Genomic DNA, 20,421 nt, shown 5'->3' on the forward strand with positions numbered 1-20,421 from the left:
GTACCTTTTTTTTTTCATATTTATTTTCCGTCACGTTATATCTAAGTATAAATCAATTTTTGTTATCGCAATCCGCGCTTTTATTTTGAAGTCATTGCACTCCAGAAGATGAAATTTACATGAAGAAGCTGTATGCAGCCAGTTAGCGACTAATTCTCTTTAGCCTAAATTGTAATTTGATACTGTTCTTAATTTTGGGCAACCAGAATAATTTGTGCTTATAGCATAGATGCATATTGAGATGCATATTGCATGTTGAGCTCAGTCTCTTTGTGGAGTTGTGAATTCAAACAACCTTGAATTTAGCTTTAGCAAGATTTGAGAACAAAAAACGCTCGCTGCATCATTATACATTACTTTTATATAAACAATATCATATCCTCCTTTTAGAAAAGATGTTTAGGAGACGCATCCTGCAAGCTCAAGCCGTAAATACAAGTCCTCCATGCCACTTGAGAAAAGAACGTCTCCCCCTTCAACATCTACGGGAGATCAGGCGGAGACAAGGAGCATGTGGTAAAAAGGTTATTTGGGGTTATAACGGTACTCAACCTGCCCCTGATGAAAAGAGAGAAGGAGACAGCTTTGAAGTGCCAGTGCAAACGTCTACATTCACCTTTTATTTTACAGGAGAACCAGATGGAGGGAGAGGGCAGAAGAGGAGGAGGAGGAGGAGGAGGAAGTGAGACTAGAAAAGAAAAGGGGAAGGAAAAAAAAAAAGAGTTTACTGCAGCCTTCCACAGGAAGGGAGATTTGCACAAACTTCAGATGCAGAGACTGAAAAAAAGAAAAATGAGAGCAGAACAACGACAGTAAAAGACAGAGCTCGGAGGGAAATGAAGAATACCCCGCCAAGAGGTGATGTAGCCCTGACAGATTCAGAAGATTTTCATCTGCTTTGATGGATTCCTACTGTTGCCTGTCGATATGAAAGTTGTATTAAAGAAAAAGAGCATCCGGCGAGTGAATCGACGGCGTGGTGGCAGACAGGCAGCTCTGCCAGCGTTTGGGTCACTGCGAGCAAACGGCTCGTGCAAATTGATCAGATCACAGCTGTAGATGTGCTACTGACAGGTGAAAATGTGCACATTTGAATGTTCCTTTCGATGGATGTGCACACTAGAGAAAGAAAGAAAGAAAACAAAAGGTTGTGGGGGGAATCATTCTGCTTCGGGTACAGGGAGTACAGCGAGAAACCTAATCTAGACAAATACCCAGGAGCTGCCGTAGCTGTGCCGTTATTTCCTGGATTTTCTCAATCTCTTTTTTTTCACAACAGCGTGCATGACAACTTTTCTGTTGTCGTACAAAGAACAACTGATTTGGGATAAATGAAACAGCCTGTGAGCACCGGTGTGTGTGAATGTTCTACTGGAGGCTTGCTTCCAGGTATTTTATTTTCGGTTCCCGCAGGTGTGTGTGTGACGCCATGTTTCCCTTTTTCCTTCACCCATAGACACAGTGACCAGGACATGACAGGGCCGTATGACAGAAGCCACGCCCCCACGCCGACTTGGAGCTGAAAAGGGGAGCGGGGGACTGACGTAAAAGCACAAGTTCAACACGATCACTGTGAAGCTTTTTCTGGTGACACTTTATTGATCCGTGATTAAAGGAGCAAGTGTTTGGAGCCAATCACCAAGCATTCACAATCAGACACGTTTTTGTTTTTTTAATATCGATTTTCAATAAAAGTGGCTGTCAGCTTCTATTGTAGTTAATTGCAAAAGTAAGTTTGTGTGTGTTGAGAAGGATGCAGATCTGTTGAGGACTTTTTGCTTCCTCTGTGTCATCTCACCTATTCTTTGCTGTGACCGTCGGTCTGTTGGAGTTCTAAAACGACGTTGTTATCGCCACATTTTCATCATTTCACATTGAACTGACTATCAATGGATTTTGGCAAAGGGGACCTAAAGATTTTGTTTTTTAACATGTTCTTGTGGACTTTTTCTCATGATGGAGGACATCCAGTATATAAACATATTTCTTTACATCACAGTTGCAGAAAAACCTAAGTTTGCCAGAAACCAACTATCACATTTTTATGGGCTTATACCAACATGGTCTTGTTTGCATCGGTTGTTTTTTTTTGACCGATCCTGGTGTTACTCCCGATTTTTCAAAATGTATCTTTATCTTAGAGTAATAATCAGTACCCAGCGAATGTAAATAAAAAAGAAAAACTTGTGTTTATATAGAAGGATCACTATTGTTTCCATCATGTTTGTGCTGCAGCTCACTTGCACCAGCTTTCAGAAGTCTTAGTGAAATATTAGGGAAAGGTCGTTACATACACGCGTGACATCATCTGTTCCTTAAGTGACTTTGGCAGACATTTAAAAGGCATTTGGAGTGTGGGCTGTCTCCTGCTCTCCTACGCCAAACCCGTGACATTCAGAGGCCTCTGCTCAGGCTGCATGACTGCTGGCATCATGACATGTGGCTGCTGAGCACTGACTGGACTCAATACCAATTGGCTAACTCACTGCTTTCACAAAACAATCAATTTAGGTGTTTTTTTTCTCATGTTTTTGTTTTCCTTTTCAAACTAGTAGTGGTGTTTTATTGGATTTGTTTTGTCATCGTGAGCTCTTTGACAAGAAGTGGCATTGAGCTGGGAAACCTGTTAAGGGGCGACGGCGTTAAGCATACCAATGGATGCATATCCTTATGTCAAAGTATAATCAAACCTTAATCTGCCAAACAACTAAATAAAATACTCTTCAGATGCTAGAAAGTGTTCTAATGCAGAATTGAGTATAAAAGCCATTTAATTTATAATTTTATGAAATTAAATATTGTTTTTTCCTGTTATTGTGTGTTTTATGTTTTGTTTTTTTCACTTCTAGAAAACCTTGGGTGCCCACAAAGATACCATATAAATAAAATGTATTCTTATTATGATTTTATGTTTCAATTGTATTTATATATATGATAAAGAAAATATGAAGTTATCACCTTCTGAAATCCTTCTTTAATTCCAGCTGCTCCTCGTTACCGGGGCAACCACACCGAAGGAACGAATATGGGGAATTGGCTGTGGTCATGGCCTTTCTAAATCAACTTGACTGTAACCGAACCATAAAATAAATGAGCTATTAAAAAAGTACACTAAAGTGACATGCAGGTGCTGTTGGATTTAATCCATTTATGTCGAATGTTCTTTAAATTAATAAACATTTGAATCAAAATATGGGGGGGGGGACTGATTTAAACGGGATGTTTAGGGGCGGAGCTAGAACATTTGACACCGTGGGCAGAAGACTTTGAAAACTTTTTGCTGGGAGAGCAGCGGACCCCCCCTTTGCCCCCCTGTAGTTCCGCCCCTGTTTGTATCCTCTTACTTTTGTCAACTTTAAAGGATTTCAGTGGCCATGTCAGGTTTTCTTTCACAAACAGCTGTTAACAACTGTGTCCACATCTGTAGAACAACACAACCGACAGTCAGACATGGATACATATCCATGGACCTCATACAACTTATTGCATCCAACACAGACAACAACAAAGGCTAATTGAAATTAAAATGAAAGCGAAATCTTCATTTACCACGCACCATAATGATATGAAAGGACAGAAATTAGCTTTTGGATTTTCATTTTTTCAAAATCAATTTAAAGTTTTTGTGTTTACTAAACACACTGATTGCTGTCAGCACAATGAGTTTTATTCCTGTGACCCCCCCCCACACACCCATGGAAACTAATTGACTTTGAGTTGAAACTTTGATTGGAAATATTCCCTTTATGCAACGTCCCTCTGGAATGTATTTGAAACTCTTCTTACACTCTAAAGGGAAGCTTCTGGAAACTAATCTGCGACACAAAATGAATCCAGAACTTTCTATGAAATAATATTTTCTGTGATAATATTATTATTATGATCAAAAGTTTGCAATGAAGCCGAAAACAGCGCCTGGTTTTCCTTTGGGTATAGTCAAATCCAATCAAATCAACCTTTATTTATATAGCACTTTTTCAACAAAGTGCTGTGCATAAAATACAATAAAATTTAAAAACAAGATGACAAGACAAACCGTGCGACAACCCCCCCCCCCCCCCCCCCCCCCCCGCAAAAACACACACACACACACACATATCAAAAAATAAATAAATAAATAAAAAAGTGATAAAATGATAGAATATAGAGACCTGGCTAGTAATGCTGATACAATGGGTAACAATGACAGTCAAATGCTACGTTCACAATGTGTGATGCATATTCAAGAACGTGCATTTAGCATCTGGTGATGACACTGGACTGTCACTATCCAATACTGCCGCACATCCGACGTCTGTAGTTGGAAGAGGCTTGGTACGAAATGTCAAAGCCGTGTAAATCTTGTGAATATTGTTCTAGGCTTTGTTTTTCACAGCTCCATTCTGATAGTTACATCTAAACAACGTAAAATATGCATAAACTGCATAATTCTCGACTCACCAAAAATTATGAACAGCTCAAAACCAAAATCACGTAAAGACTCGTTGGCCAAAACCGAGACGGACATCTGGGCAACGAAAGATAAACACGATCACGCATGTATCAACAAAAGACAGAAATAACTATGTAGAAAAAGCGCAAAATATACGTAGTGGCTTTGTGACACAGCCTTTACATTGGGGGTGGCACTAGCATCATCTAAACAACAGTCTTTGGATCACTGGATCAACTTGAATTAACTGATTTCGATACAGAGAAAAGTAGCTTTTCATATTCCTCACATCAGCTTTAAGTCAGGTTTCTACATTCTATTTCTATTTACACTTTGAATTTTATTCTATTTTAATTCTTTTTTTATCCTTTTTATGTTTTTTGTTTTTTTTTGTTGGGTGCGAGGGGTTGGAAGGGGTTTAGTGGGTAATTTTATGAATGATTTAAAATGGTTTGAAACCTGTAAAGCACTTTGTGTTGCATGGAAAGTGCTTTACAAATAAAGCTTGAAGTGAATTTCATGAGGTGGTCGGAACAGTGAGCAGCTCCTAGACTTCCCCACCTCCTACCGGAGATTTATGAGCATCTGCAGCCACCTTGAAACGCCTCTCAACTGGCCTCACATCGGACTTTCTGCCCATTCCCCAGAGACTGCAGCAGCTCCCAGAACTTTGAAACCCTCTTTTCTCTGTGTCCCTCATTCAGGCTGATCCTACCAATTTGTTGTGGAGGTGGAGGTGACACAGAGTTGGTGCCGCGCTATCTCAAAGGTCCCTCCTAGATAATAAATTTCAGCCTTGCGGTTTTTATACCCATGCACTTTATCCAGCAGAGAAGAACTATGACATGAGGGATCATGAGGGTTGTATTACCAACAAACTGGAGGAACCAGTGACTGGAGGTAGACAAACGGTCCCTTTGTGTGGACAGATTAGAAAACTTGTTTGGAGCTGATATTGGTGCACAAATGTCAGACATCCATAGAGTGACACTGTACTCTTTAGCTAATTCCTAGAGTTTTCATTAAAAATGCTATTGTTAGAATACTTGTAATCAAGAAAATATATATTTTTCCCTAATAAAAAAACACAATATCTCCATATTTGGCTTAATGGGACGATGGCTTAACCCTTATAACTGTAATACGGGTTAAGTCTAAGAACTTGAAATAGAACAAAACAGTAAAATAGGGGTGAATAATGCTATAGGGCACTACAGATACTTGTCATGTCCCCTTAAAACAATTTTATTGATTGATAAAACTGACAAACTACATGAATGAGACTAATGTTATCTCTTTTGTTTGCTTTGTTTAAAACACCCACTCCAATGAAAATTTTGTTTTTGGTGTTTTTAATATATTTTTGCAGCATTTTTCTTATGAAAGAAGACATATACAAAAGAATTGGAGATTAAAACTCAGTTGCTGAGTAAACCGTGTTGGATCAGGGGCAGATGAAAAGCCGGGGGCGGGCCAAAGTCTCTCCGCTGCGCTCCAAATCAAAACCTTCCACTTGAAGACAAATAGATCCAATAACATCTTAATTTTCCTGATCTGAGGTACCACCTGGCTCCAAAGTGCACGGCTGGATAGCTACAACATTGCTCGTCATTTTTGTTGGAGGTGTGAAGGGCTGTAAGCTAGCAGGAGAGTGTGTAAACAAAGGAATGCTGGGATATCTATGACCCAAAGGCAAATTCCTAATGAGCTCCTGCTGCTCTCCAGAAAATATGTCTTAAAAAACAACACAGGCTTTTATTTTTATTTTGTTTTTTTGCTAAAAATTGCATTATCCTAACTAAAATACCACTTTGACTGATTTTACAATTAGAAAACTAAAGCTGAAATCAGGTATAGATGTGCAGAAAAGTACTCATTAAGCACTGATTGATGCAAAATGTTATTTTATTGTTTTGAGGTTGTTGGTTTTTTTTAAGACTTTCAAATGCTGGCTACAACATGAAGCCATGGGCTTCTATGGTTAAAACACAATTTGAAAATCTTTATTCATTCTCACTTTTAAAACACAGTTGGCATTCAAAACACACAAGATGTAAAAACTAACCTACAACACAAAGAGGCAAAACTCGAACTGTGCTCCAACACAACAGTCATCATTAAAACACAACTGATCCAAAAACTGAGGAGGCTTATTGCAAATGATCTGCAGTGAATATAAGGACAGTCCTGGAAGAAGTGAGCTAATACAAAATAAGATAAGACTTTATTTTGTCCCCCCGATGGGGAAATTCTCAAATGATCAAAGATGGACAGCAGAGCAAGACCCGCACCAATACCTGAACCCGCACCAAGACAGAGGACAATCATTTCTGATGATATCCAGTCCATCATTGACCATATGTTGGTTTATGAAATGACCATGAGGGAGGCTGGTCAAAAGGTCAACCCTCAACTCAGCAGGCTCAAGTTATAATCAGCTTAACACGTATGGACATTTAAAAAAATAAATGACAATGTCAGACTCACAAGTTTGCTCATCAAACAGTAATTCAACAAAAATCCAATGTTAGTTTTCTTCCACCGTCATCTCCATTCCTTGACCCAATTGAGGATTATTTTTGGTTTGTTTTCTGCTTGCCACTGAAAAAAGCTGTTGTAGGCCATGGACATGGCTCTTGATTGACATTTCTATTGTGTCTTGTCAAGGTTGGATCCGCCAAACCAAAACATTTTTTTCCTGTTTTTTTGGCTGGCGTGAACATTTCCTGTGATGTGGATGAAGTCCTCTGGTCTGACCCGGCATAGAGATAAGACGGTGAAGGGAAACAAACAAATAAATAAATAAATAAATCTCTGACTTTTCTTTTTTTTTGGGGTGGGGGGTGGGGGGGGGGGTGTTACCATTCCTTATAAACCATTTTGTAAACAGTGTCAAGTGTTCTGTTGTGTAGTAGGTTGTGTTTGCTGTGCGTTTGTTGATTTCAAGAGTTTAGCCTTCATTTTGAAAACTGTGTTTGGTTTTCTTGGTCTAATGTTTCAGAAAATCTGTTTTATTAAAAGGGGGAAAAAATGTAATACGGAAAAAAAAAACATGAAATGGGATGTGTCAAAATCTAATATTCTCCAGATTTATTCAAATGTTAGATTGCACATTCTATATCACAAAAAAATGGAAGTAAATATAGGTTTTTGGAAAATATTACAGCTTTTATAGGGAAATCAGATGATTGAGACAGCACTATCAATCCTCTGAAGTATGACACGTTGTTGATCTTCTCTGAGTGATGCTGAGCTTAGTCTCTTTTCTATTACCAGGACTAAGGCTGTTCACGCTAGCTTTGGCTTGGCTGCCGAGTGATAACACATTTCAACTTTGCTTTTTTTTTTTTTTTTTTTAAAGTGGGCTACGGCAATAGATCTTTGGTTTTTTTTCAAGGACATAAAATGTTTTCGTTTTGATATTAACCGTCTCTTCTTTCATTTTCAGTCCAGTCCATGCCCTTGGTACTCTTTAGATTGAAATAAAAAAAAAGAAGTAAAAAACCAAGTATAACCACAATTTATTTGTGAATCAAATCGATCAAATGAAGCATTACACCCCTATTTTTGGGTCAAAAGCCAGTTTAAGTGAACAAGAAGGTGTAAAAATGTCTGAAAATGATAAGTTGAAAGGTGAAGCTAAATATAACAGCTGAGAACTTTGAGACTTTCCAAAATCTTAGAGAACTATTGCTTTTGATCTTGTTAAAAGATTACAAGAAACTTTGGTCAATCTGAAACTAATTATCAAAAAAAAGACGGTTGGATAGTCTTAACTGATTCAAAAGACAGAGATTATACATATACATATTTCACTTATCCTTGTGCAGCTTCCTCTGAGCCTTTTTCTCCCCCACATTATCTCACGCTGCAACAGTTGTCCTCCGTCTCTTCCATCTGTCTGTCCCCCCTCCCTAAACTCTCTCTGCTCTAATCTGTCTCCCACTCACTCCCCTTTGCTGCCTGGCTCTGTGCAGCAGCTACACAGATGCTAAGGTTTAATGCTTTAATTTGGCTTCCTGTCAGCCCTTCAGTTTCTTTGATACTTTTGCACCAAGTCCCATCGAAGACTCTGTGTTCCAATTTGGGCAGCCTGGCATCTGCACAGACAGGATTTGTAGGTTTTCCTCTGTGCTTTGGCGTGTTTGTAACAGCAGACATATTTTGTTACTTCCCAGAATGTGTGGCGTCTGTGGATGTGCATGACTGACAGGAGGGTGAGTGTTTTTTTTGTTTTTCCTATGACACAAAGTCTTGGGGGTCACTTAACCTCCCCGTCTGAACACACACACACATAAAAAAAAAGAAAAAAAACTCCTGAACTGAGCAAATCTTAGTGTCATCCATTGAGGCTCTTTGGCTTCAAAGAAAAATCCGAATACATTATACATTTTTTAGCTTTGTCATTTTTTTTCCCCAACATATCAGGTAACTGAGCTAAATAATGGCAAAAGAGACAATCTATTGTCCGAGTGGTTTATAATTAGAATAAATTCAAAGCACATATTTGTTATCTTTTGCAACACAGCAGTTTCTAATTGCTGCAGTCTTCTTAAAGTCAATAACTGCATCATAATTATAATTGCAAGTAAATCTGCTGTAGCAGAAGGTTATTATTAGACACAGGATGTATACAATTTTTTAAAGAACTTGTCGTCAAAAGTGTACACAATAAATTTGTTTTAATGGAACAATAAAACACAAGAATACCGTGTATTTTGTAAATATGGTAAATATTTAACGGCTAAATTTTATAAATGAATGACTTAATGGCCCCAAAGACACAAATGAAGTATATTTTTCTGAAAACAAAAAAGGAAATTAAGACTTTGTGGATTTCACTTGGTTTTGGTCAGTGAGAAACATTTAGTGTTAAATGTTGCAGACCCCTGTCCCAAACAGACACTTAAATTAGACATGCTTAATTCTTCCTTTGAATAATGGCCACTAAAGACAAACAATAATCTTAACAGTAGATGGAAACTTTCATAAAATATAACAGCTCAAACTATTCCATCCATGGACTGAAATTGATTTGAACCTGGACTAAGGACTAAAGTAAAAGACGATGCCTTAAATAGTAACCCAAACAAGAAAAACAATTCTCTATGGACTTTCAAAATTCATAATAGAGATCATTTTCTTCCGTTAAAAAACCCAAAATGTGTGAAATTAGATACAATTATTACATTCATAATCATTATTATTCCTGCAAATACTCAAGAAGTACTCAAGAGCACTGACTAAAAATAAAAATGTTAAACAAAAATTATACAGGACAACAAGAATTCTCAGAACCATGGGGATGAGGGTTAATAAAAAGGACACCATAAACTCTCACAACAAACAAAGCCAAATGAAACAAAACGGGTCAAACGATGGTGTGAGATGGGCAAAGATTGTACAGTTGTATCTGGGTTCTTTAAAAACACATTTTTCTCAATTTAAAGCCCTCTTCCTGTGAGGCCTGTTCTCTGTCTGGTCAACTGATGAATCCAAAATGGCTCCAGCTCAAAAACTAAATCATTTTTTTAATAAAAGGGCAATAAAATAAATATTCCTTATATAAAACTTAAAGTTTTGTTCAAGAATTTTAATTTACTGTTACATTAATTTTGACTTTTTGCTCAGTTTTTTTCCACTGTAACTAGTGACACAACCAGTAATGTATTTTCTAAACGTAAATGTTTTCTAAAAATGACCGTGCGCCTTCAAATTTGCCTATATGGAATAATTCTCTCACTAATGTCGAAGGGATTTTGAGAGGTACACGACGCTATGTCAAAAAGTTTGGTTGGGTGTTAGTGAATATGCTACCATGGCTAACGCTTCTGATTTATCTAACGTGTAGCATGCTACAAACAAGTTCTATCAGCCTATTTTTTATATGTTGCAAATGAAGTTGCAGGTTACAGGTGTTGTGAAAATGCTTCCATAGCTAACAAGTCGGACTGTGTTGTTTTTACATGTTACTGTCAAGGTTGGGGGTTAGCGTGGTCACAGAAACGTTTCCTTTATACTACGGTCACATATTCCATATGCCACCTATATGCAAGTTTTCAGTAAATTCAGCAGGTGGCCACGCAGCGGTATTTGTAATCGGGAGGTGGCAGTCGCTTTTTTACACGCCATGCGATGGCAGAGGAGGTTTTAAGACAAAGTTTAAGAAAACTTTTATGGAGACTGGATAATTTCTCTCTAAAATTTGAGATTGGTCACTGGCCGCTCTGGCACATTTTGAGACCCCGCGGTTGTACTCCATATTTTCCAAAAAATTGGGCAGCGGCAATAAATCTTGAAGATTTTGGAAACACCATTGCCCATTGGCAACTTCATGACTATAGCATTAGCGGTCCAGTCCTTTTTTTTTCTTACGTGTTGTAAACAAAGTTGCGATATTACAGATGTTATGAACATGCTAACATGGCCAGCGCTTCTAATGTAGCTAATGCGGCTAACGTGTAGCTTGTTACTAACAAGTTGTAGAGTTCCTGTGACCGCAGCTGATAAAGTGTGACTGACAAACTTCGTTTTTTGTCTCTTTCATATATAGTGTGTTCAGTGCACCATATATATGACATAAATTCCAAAATAGAATATAAAATAATTCTATGGTGAAGAAAAGACAGTATTAGAGCTTGAAAGTTGACATAAAAATATGTTTTTGAAGAAGTAAAAAAAGAATAGCTGTACATCAATTTAAGGCATATTTCTGTAGATTTAAGTTGTATTTGTTTAACTTGCATTGAAAATTACTTTCTTATGTTCTCATATTTATGTAATTAAGATTTCATTTGTGAAACATAAATTGACAAAAACAAAAATCAATTTTTAAGTTAAGGAAGAAAGCACATGGCAATGTAATGTTTTTGGGCGACCTTCAAATGCAAACATAACATAATTAACGTATCTTTGACTAAATTAAAAGTCTCCAACAAGTTAATTGGCCAACGTTTGGCCCTTGAAGGAAAAACAGTCACAAACGACCCAAGTAAATTCTACTTAGAACCACAGTTTGTGCAAAAATCTGGATAATCTGAAAGTCATACATCATCTGAGTCAGTAAATTAAAAAAAAGAAAAAAAAAAGACGTCACTAATGGTGAGCTCAGATAAAACACCCACACTCTAAGACCAATACTGGGTTATTTTTGGAGCCCCGTCTGCAGTCTCCAACACTACACCACTCTCTTAGGTTTAAACACAATTTCAAAGTATAAAGTGATGTTTTAAATATGCCTGTCCCCTCAAACATAATGTCAGACAGGGAAGGAAATAGCTTTTCTTTGTAGAAAGTTGTTCGAAGAATTCTGACATTTCAACAGCCTTTTCACTTCATTGTGATAACATCCACCCTTGTGCAGCGTTTTTGTTGTCTCTGAGTTCTCTGGGGTTTTCTCTCACACATCCAAGTGAAGACCTGAATTAACTTGTGTAACCAAACACAAGCCATCATTGCAGCCTTCGGTAATTGCTTTTCGTTAAACACAAACTCCCCGTTTGCTCTAACTGCAAAACAGATTGAATTTATTTAGCAAATAGTCGATCAACGTATCTCTATGATTATTGGTGTTTCTTTTTAATCTTTTGGGTGCTGCTGTCATGCTGCTAGAGGAAAATGAGTAGTTCTGCTTTTGAACAGTATATAGGTTGAGCCCACTGAGAAAATTCCCAAGCTTTTTCTTTTTATGAAAATACTGCTCAGAATTTATGTTACAACCTTGAAGAGAGCTTGAGCTGTGAGACTGTCGGCGTCTGGATGCCGTCCTCTATTGACAAAAGCGTCACCGCTGCTGTCTGCGAGTGAAAGAGTGATCTTCAAAATGGTAAAATAGATTTCTGAATTAAACAGGCTTGAATCAAAACATAAGGAATAATACAAAAAGCACATGTGGTCAATACGGACTCGACATAAAACAGGTGCTTTGCCACAAGGCTCTATTGTTTGACTTGCATGTCATTCTTTTCCTTTTGCAAGACGCCAAAAACATTTGACACACAATATCTGACTGCAAGAATGTGGTCAGCTGGTGTATAAGAATGAAGCACTATAATCTGTCATTTCTTTTGAGGAAAGAAAGAAGTTGGGGGCTAACAGCTAATCGTATATTTTTTTCTTATGTGAGTAGATGTTCATTAAGATATTCCAATACTGTGAGCATTTAATGTAGGTGTTTAATAGGTCATTGAGACATTTCCACCAAACACGACATGACTGCAGTGTGAGCCGTTCAAGCTCATTGAAGGTCACTGTACTTCTTTTTGTTTTATGTCCTACATCTGAGGTGTAGGTAATAGTCAGCACTGAACTATGACACTCTAATTGCCATTAGTTTGATTGGACAAGATCCGATGCAATAAAGTCTAATGGAGAGTGACATATGAAACTTGTAAAAGGAACAATAATATCGCATGATCATGGGTATTTTAGCAGACAGAGAGAAGAAGAAATGCAATGACCTTTCTAGATCTAACATTAGCAAAAGTAGTAGATGTAACAGAAGCTCTTATGACACAATGCTTCATTACAAAAAAAAAATTATTTGGGAACAGAGCAAAGGTAAATTTGGGAGCAATGGTAGCAGGTATAGGATATCACACTACTCAATAAACTCAAGTTAGGGATATATGTATTTATTTTCCAATGTGGTCAAATTTTGATGAAATACATAAAAGTTAATTTTGATAATACTAATAATGAATAAGAAAAAACATCATTTTCATTAGTTTGATATTTAAGAATCCAAAAATTAAGACAATACTAAAGATAGCCCCTGATAAACAAAAGTTGACCTCGCCAATAGTGGATATTTCCACCATTTTTTACAACGACATCTTGACTGCAAAGTCTTATCCTCCTCACTGGCTTCATGATGTTGTTCTGAGGCTACATGCAGTTCTGCCAGGTCAGTTGGGGGTAGTATACGATCATCCAGTCTCTGCTTCATCTGGTACCAGACGTGGTCTGTGGGATTCAGGTCAGGGGTCATTGCTCGTCATACCATATGGGGAACTCCCACTTCCATCTGTGACAATTCTGGCAAAATGGGGTGAAGTATTATCATCCATGAACAGAAACTGGGGAGTGTGCAGGTGGAATTGAGTACTATGATATCTCAGGGGTAAGAACGCACAGTGACTGAACTATCTACAATAGCCAAATCGGTTTTGCACTGCCTGTCCAGACTGTTGTCCAGACTGTTGCACCTCCTCCACCATAGCCAACCCTGACGACCATATTGACCTCGGCATATCACTCACCTCGCCTTCTCCAGCAGCACTCATGACCATCATATCCGTACAAGGTGCCCCAAAGCTCATCAGTTAATGAGGGGATAGACCATTGCTGCATTGTCCAGATCACATGATCTTGTAGCCACTGTGAAGGTTTACTGTGGGGTCTTGGTGTCAGTGGAATCACCTGCATAGTCATCTGGCATTCAAGTCAAAGCGGTGGAGTTGGAAGGTTGTCTGGAAACCCTAGTTCCCCTCACATCTGGTAAATGGCCTGCACCTGTGAAGCATTTGCTAAACCGTGACTGACTGCAGAGGTTCCTAGGTACTGGTCATTGTTGTGGCTCCACCCCTGGGGCAGTCAAAAACTCTGCCAGTAGTTCTGCTTCTCGATGAAACTGATGACACACCAGGTTTACATGCAACATCTGACTGCCTACTACCAACCTGAAGACACACTAAGAAACGCCGTGTTTTCATGACAGTTTGAACGATGAGCTTGGTATAACTAACTGGCAAAATCAGCATGTTAGATGCCACATTGAAAAGTTTTTGTTGTGTTTTGGCTCCCATAAGTAAGGCACACTGAACCCAGTAAGACCATTATGTGGAAAACACTAAATGAGGTGTGTCTATCACCCCGATACATCTGCCTCCCTAACCCAAAAAACTGTGAAGTAAAACAAACATTGTGTTTACGACATCCACACAATTTTTCAAAATATCTCTAACTTATTGTTAGTGGTGCATATTAAGCTTACGTATAATACCAGTTTTATCAACTTAAAAAAAAATAACAGATCTTTAAAAAAAACTAGATCGTGTTTACTTTTGAATGTTTTCTCTGGTGTCCAGCAGCATCATTTCATTCTGCTCCAAATGTTCTGGCAAAATAAGCTGAATCGAAACAAAGTGGAAACAGTTGAGTGGATGTCTTATCAGTGAAAACACAAGAGTTTTAATTAAAAAAACACAAACGATGACACACGATACTGCACAGCGATGCACTAGAAGATTAGACGCTGCTGTATATACAGTATATGAGCTGATGCACGAGTCTAATTTCTCCACGCATGTGGGTGTGTCTGTGTCTTACATGCTCATTTAACTTGATAATGATTCAATTTATAATTATCATGTTCCAACTCTTTTAATTAATATTTTTTTCTTGGGAGTATTTTTAAGGTATCATTAGGTTGTTAAAAGCCTTTTTTTATACATTCAGGAAGAAGATAGAAAGTAATTAGAAGAAAGACAACAGCAATGAATGAAACAGCCAAGCCATTACGGCTGCAATGAGCAGGCGAGAAAAGAGATAGGACCAATGGACCTGTCTCCCTTGTAATTAATTTAGCCTGCCTCTTCATAACCATTTAAACAAACACAAACCTCATCAGCATCTTATTTCACCAAGTGTCGTTCATTTTCCTGATTATGTTCCCTCATTTTATTTAATCATCCCTGTCTTTCTCATTTCACCTTAAGATGTGGAGGTTTTAGGCATTCAAACCAAGTGATGATATTTTGGATTGTTCAGTTTTATAAATAAGTAAACTTTGACTACAGGAAATTTGGTAGTGCTCTTATTTTTCAGCTTTGACAACAAGCAAATAAAACTAGAAATAATTCAGAAATGTATTTTTATCACAATATACCTAGAACTCTTAGTAAATGTTGCCAAGTTACTTTAAAAAGGAAATAAGAAGTATGTGATTTTACATGTCAGCACCATAAAAAATGTAAAAGAATGAGAAAGCAGCATAAATATGAACAATTTCCTCTTTTTATGAGAGAAAATTGTTGCATTTTTTTTTTTTTTTACAGCTTAGTCATTTCCGTCAGAATTTACACAATCAATTTACATTTATGAATCACCCAATCAAAGTAGCTGGGTATGAACCCTTTGGGAATTTATGCTAGTTATTTGTGGGCTTGGGACATTATTTCTATGAATGCAAAATGGCAGAAACCATGAAATGGAAGAAACTATATTGGTCAAATTTGTACCTTCTAAACTTATTTGTGACTTCTAACACAGCGGTAATGAAAAAAAAAATTATATATACAGTATGTGTATATATATATATATATATATATATATATATATATATATATATATATATATATATATATATATATATATATATATATATATATATGTATTAAATCAATAAATAAAATCACCAAAAGTCAAATTTTTTTCTTTCTGACTGGTGTTACCTAATTTTAGATAGCTTCCTAAAAATGTTGTGACTTTTTGAATGTAACCGTCTTTTTTATGGAAATATTTTATCCCACAACACACATTTAATAAAGTAAATTATGAATAATTCAGTGGATACTTGTAGAGAATTTGCAAATGGGATCCAATACACTTGGAAATGCCATTGATGATTTTACAAACTATAATCAGTTTTTTTTAAATTACAGATTTAAAGTAATTACACCTTCCATCCAACTTTAGATTATAACAAAAACTATCTAAACCAAAATTTGCTGTTCTTCCAGAATTTATCAACAGTTGGAACATTCTACCACACTATATCGTCACATATTTTTCTAAATTGAAAATGTTTCGACACAATGGACTGGAATGATGCATTGATCATTTTCTTATTGTCATCACGCGTGTGTTGTCCATTGTGTTGGTCATTTTTACCTTACAGTAAAATAAACCTACTGTACCTCAATCCAAATGGTATTTTCCAATATCGATTATAATCCATTTTGAAATGATTCTATAATAGTAGAGTTTGATTTGACTCAATTAAGAACTTGCATCAGACAAATCACTCTGGTTGGAAAAATCAATTCATCGATTCACCGTTAGAGCCCTAATATGCATTTACTGCTATTAAAATGATTTGTGTTGACGTAATTTGTGATAGGACATAAATAAACAAAAATATACTTTCATCCCTGATAACAACTGTTGGGACTTTTTTCATAAACAACAAATGATGACAGAAACGGGTTTCAATGTGTTTCAAACAATAAAAAATTGTTTCTATGGTTATACTTTATACTAAAATAAGAAGTTAAGATTTTTAACTGGGGTACACATACTGTAGTTAGATTTTAAAGAGTTGTTGATTCCTAAATTCAACTATCTACACCTTTCCAAAAATGCACCTTTCTTGCTTTGATGCTCTGTTCCATCACTTCAACAATGATGCATAAAAAGGAAAGCAGTTAAAAAACAAGAATGTTGGACATTCTTTTCAGATAATTCATGCTCTGCTACACAATTTCTTTTCTTTCTAAAGCTTTTTTTTGTAGGTCAGGGCTAGAAAAGTTGACCCAAAAATGCTACTCTGTGTGCAATTTTGGACCAAGAAAAAAGTAATGAATATATAAAGCATAAAGATAAATGAATGAAAAAATGTTTTGAATAAAGCAGAAGTAGTAAAAGTCTTTGATAAACACAGATGAGCAAAAAAAAAAAAAAAATGCAGTTAAAAAAATGCAATGAAAAGAAACCAAAACAAGATTTTAAAACCAAACTTCTCTAAGAAACGTTTAGATTTTAGATTTGCATATTTCTCTCTGTACAATGATTTCATGTCATTCACTTATTATGGGGATATGGTGCAATAATAGTACAAAACAGTGCAAGGCTTTAAGCCTATTGCTGTGTAAACACCCCCAAAGTGAAGGGGCCATTCATCAACATGCAAGGTAAAGTCTAACATGCACATTCTCACAATCTTCTTCTTTCTCTTTTGGCTTTTTCCCATCAGGGGTTGCCACAGCGAACAAGTCGCATGGTAAACCTGGCAGTGTTTTACGCCGGATGCCCTACCTGACGCAACCTTCTCAAAGCAACCGGGCTTGGGACCGGCAGAGAAGTAGAGAAGGGAACAGGGAGCAGCCCGGATTCGAACCCTGGTTTCACGGACGGAAGTCGCCGCAAACCAGCACGAGCTAAACCGGCTATGCACATTCTCACAATAATACTTAAAAATATGACTATGAGAAGTAAGTAGTGTTAACAATTAATTCAAATCTTTCTGCTTTTTTAAGCAACACATTTGTGATGAGTGGGTACGTTATCACCTTTTTATAAAGGCGTTCACATTAAATCCAATTTGTGCAACAGAGGCTGCCAAGTTCAATGTTAAGTTACGACCCCTAGTAGTTGTCTGCTTGTCTTGTGTGTGTGTGTGTATGCATATGTGTTCTCAGCTCCTGTAGAAGTCCAGCTCCTGCACAGCTGCTGACTCCGCCCCTCTGCAGAGCTGATTGAGGCTGCTACCTATCGCCTGGCTTGGAGGGAAGCTTAAAAGCTCCGAGGATCCTCTGCTCCAGGGGCGGCTGCATTCCTGAGTGGGAATTTGTTCTTCAGCCTGCCCCTGCTGTCTGCCTGGCCTTAGCTTGAGAAAGCCTCTGGTTTCCCCCTTAGCTTTGATTCTGGTTTTTGTCCTTTTGTTACATTTACTCTTGTGGTCTTTTGTTTGCATTTTGAGTAATTTGGTGCCTTGCTTTAAAGCCTGAGAATTTAAGTTATCCCATTATTTATTGCACCTTTGGTGTTGAGTTGATTATTTCTCTTTTAGTCCCCTGTGAGTGTTATTTGTCACTGAATAAACGGCTGTGTGGCCAACTTTAACCCCGCCCGGTTATCATAATTTTCTTTATGTTACACATTTCTCCCTCCTCTCTGAAGAGGGACGTAACATAAGTGGGGGCTCGTCCGGGATTATTTAAATTTAAGGGGTTCAAGTGTCAGCTGTCACCAGCTTTTACCTTTGTTTGTGTGACACCTGCAGCGTTGTTGTGCTGACGTGTCCTTTCCTCCTGTTTGTGTGCCAACGCCTGTGTATGTAAAGGGGAAAACCATGGCATCCGGCTTTAGTTTGGAGCATTTCATTGCTCATCCAACCTTTGAACAATTGGAAACGTGCCGCAAAAGCGATTTGATGCAAATAGCGAATCACTTCCTCGTCAATTTTTCCAAACCCATCCTCAAACAGGATCTGAAGGATCTGCTGGTGAGTAGCTTGGTGGAAATGGGTGTGGTTTGTCTGCCTGTCACTGTCACTGATGTGCCTGTGTTGTCCGCGGACGGCGCCTCGGGGAGAGGTAGCCGCGAGCGTGACGGCGGCGCCCCGCGCGTGGGTCGCCGCGTGCACGCGGAGACACTGCCCGTGCTAGGAGCACCTGTCAGAGAGAGCGCTGAGAGGCTCGAACAGGGAAAACCGCCCTTCAGCCTCCCTCGATATGATCCGTTCTCTCCAGGCAGCGGTGGGTCACGGGATGAGGCCCGGCTGAAAGTTCGGCTCGCCCGTCTGCAGTTTGAAGCGCAGGAAAAGGCGCAGACCCGCCAGATGCAGCTGGAGATCAAACGAATGGAGATTGAAGCCAAGACAGCTGTGAGAATCAGACAGCTGGAGTTGGAGGCAAAAGCTCACATTCCTGTAAACCCTGATGACGGCACAAACCCTACTTTCCCCGGTTTACCCACTAGCTCACTTGACCTCAGTAAATTGATCTGTCTCGTTCCCGCTTTCAGGGAAGCGGAGATTGATTCCTATTTCGCATCTTTTGAAAGAATCGCTGGTACTCTGAAGTGGCCCCGTGAAATGTGGCCTTTGTTGCTCCACTGTAAATTGAGTGGAAAGGCCCAAGAGGTTGTAGCGTCGCTCCCTCTTGAGGATTCATTAAATTATGATTTGGTTAAAACAGCTGTTTTGCAGGCATATGAACTCGTGCCTGAAGCTTATCGCCAAAGGTTCAGACAGCAGATAAAAAGTCCGTCGCAAACTCATGTGGAGTTTGCCCGCGAAAAGAGCATTCTCTTTGATAAATGGTGTTTGGCATCCAAAGCTGATGATTTTGTTTCTCTTCGGGAACTTATATTGTTGGAGGAGTTCAAAAGAAGTTTGCCCGAGAGTCTAGTTGTTTATCTAAATGAGCAAAAAGTGAACTCTGTGACGTCAGCAGCGGTGCTGGCTGATGAATATGTGTTAACTCACAAAACATCCTTCCTCGTGCCAAACAACCACCTGAGAGCTGCTGCTGTACCTCAGCCGACTCGCAACAAACCACGTGCATCCAGAGAAACACGCGAGTGTTTTTATTGTCACAAAACTGGACATGTCATCGCTGACTGCGTTCTCCTCCAAACGAGATCTGAAAATGCCCAACAGAGTCCTTCTAGTCCAAAAGGGGTTGGAATCATCTTAAAGTCAGGTAAAAGGAAGAAACCCTCAGCCTCCTGCTTTAAACCTTTTGTCTTTGAAGGTCTTATCTCGCTGAGCGGCAAACGCACGGATGAGCGCTCAGTGCGCATTTTGAGGGACACGGGTGGTTCCCAGACCGTTATTTTGGCTAATGCATTATCATTTTCAGATTCATCCTCCTGTGGATATACCTGCCTTCTTCGTGGGATTGGCATGGAGTATTCTCCTCGCCCCGTTCACCTCGTGCATCTAAAATCTGAATTAATTTCAGGTATTTTTCCCATGGCTGTTTGTCCGGAACTGCCCATAAAAGGTGTTACAGTTTTGCTGGGAAATGATGTGGCTGGCGAGAAGGTTGTGCCACATCTCGAGGTACCCCCGAAAACCACCTTAGCGCCGAAAAGTCAGCGCCGAACAGCCCTGCACAGACCATATCCAGCCTGCGCCATTACGCGCGCGCAGCCGCGAGATGACTTGTCTGACGGTTTATCTATGCATTTTCTTTCAGGAACTAACCGTGTCACGACGTCGTGTAAATCTGACAGGTTTTCTCAAAGACAGGTGACCATGAGAA

The 20,421-nt window shown here is 38.5% G+C and overlaps 1 protein-coding gene and 1 long non-coding RNA gene across 4 annotated transcripts in view; one reads left to right on the forward strand and one right to left on the reverse strand.

The window, feature by feature from the left end:
• The window catches only part of grid2 (glutamate ionotropic receptor delta type subunit 2), a 562,418-nt gene that overhangs the window by 262,916 nt on the left and 279,081 nt on the right, over positions 1-20,421 (reverse strand). The gene's annotated exons all lie outside the window — the stretch shown is intronic.
• On the forward strand, positions 719-2,904 carry LOC110013749. The gene is made up of 2 exons (XR_002288892.2): positions 719-858; positions 1,457-2,904. It is a non-coding gene; the product is annotated as an uncharacterized LOC110013749 (long non-coding RNA).

The sequence above is a fragment of the Oryzias latipes genome, chromosome 9, assembly GCF_002234675.1.
Source record: "Oryzias latipes chromosome 9, ASM223467v1".
Lineage (NCBI taxonomy): Eukaryota > Metazoa > Chordata > Actinopteri > Beloniformes > Adrianichthyidae > Oryzias > Oryzias latipes.